Source organism: Micromys minutus, assembly GCF_963924665.1.
Source record: "Micromys minutus genome assembly, chromosome: 4".
In the NCBI taxonomy this organism is placed as follows: Eukaryota; Metazoa; Chordata; class Mammalia; order Rodentia; family Muridae; genus Micromys; species Micromys minutus.
Genome location: NC_137973.1, coordinates 28,965,411 through 28,966,568, shown reverse-complemented (window position 1 = coordinate 28,966,568; position 1,158 = coordinate 28,965,411). Strand labels below are relative to the sequence as shown.

The following is a 1,158-nucleotide window of genomic DNA, read 5'->3' as shown; positions in this document are numbered from 1 at the left end:
TTCCTTTAATTGGCTGAGACCGTTTGTTTGGGTCGAATGGATACTGCAAAGCTCTAGTAGATGGTGTCTTTTATTTTATTTTTATCTTATATTGTGAAATTCACATTACACAATATAAAGTAAAAAAAAAATTGCACCCTTTTTGTATCACTTTTCTCTCCAGAAGCATTCTCTGTTAGGAAGAAAGCATCTAGTGAACACTCAGGCTCAGCACCAAGATCTCCTGGTGAACAAAAAATACAAAACGATAAAGGATGCTTCTGCTCTCATCTGTCTGGCCGCGTCATGCCAGGCAGTGTGGGCGCCATCATGGGGCGGGCAGGAGGGCTCATCATTGGAAGCCCGGACATCATGGGCATGTGGCCTCCCATGGGAGCTGCTCCCACAGGCATCATCCCAGGAGGAGGAGCACCCATCATTGACATCATGGGAGGGCCTCCCATGTGGGGTGCAGGCAGCATGCCAGGCAGAGTCGGAACGTGGAGACTGGGGTAGGTGGGATCATGGCCTGTAGGCAGAAGAGCAGAGAATGTGGCTGGAGGGATCTTTGTTGAAACGCAGCCGTTGTTTTGTCAGTCAGGCCCTGGGACTGTTCTTCCGTCCATTTCTGGTAAGAGTCTTTCACATTCTCTTTGTGTTTCCGACCTCTTCAGTGTGTCCTCCTCACAGACAGAGAATCGTGGGTAAGATACGTATCACAGTAGTCGCAATAAAACTTAGGCATGTTGCTCCACAGGCCGTTCACTACCCGAGTCCAGATGATGTCTTTTAAAGTAGTGCAGTGATACTTGCCTCTACATCCTCTTCATCCAATGAAACGTCACATTTTTCCCATCAAGAGGTGGTTCCTGCAGTGTAGTATGGTCTCTCTCTCTCTCTCTCTCTCTCTCTCTCTCTCTCTCTCTCTCTCTCTCTCTCTCTCTCTCTAATTCTCCCACCCTCCTTCCTTCCTTCCTTCCTCTCTCCCTCCATCTCTCCCTCCCTTCCTCCCCTCTTCCTCCCTCCATCCCTCTCTCCCCCTCTTTCACCCACCTGTACACACGTGGGGTGGAGGCATGGAGATCAGGATCTTAAAGTGACCCTCCCGCACATTATCAGTTTCAGGCCAGCCTGGGATACTTCACACCTTGTCTCAAACAAACAGAAAACGACGACAGA

General features: G+C 49.2%; 1 pseudogene across 1 annotated transcript; it reads right to left on the bottom strand.

The window, feature by feature from the left end:
* Nucleotides 1–266: 266 nt before the first annotated feature.
* Nucleotides 267–724, bottom strand: LOC308420223 (U1 small nuclear ribonucleoprotein C-like; annotated as a pseudogene). The gene has a single exon. The product of its transcript is annotated as a U1 small nuclear ribonucleoprotein C-like (transcript).
* Between the last annotated feature and the right edge of the window lie 434 nt (nucleotides 725–1,158).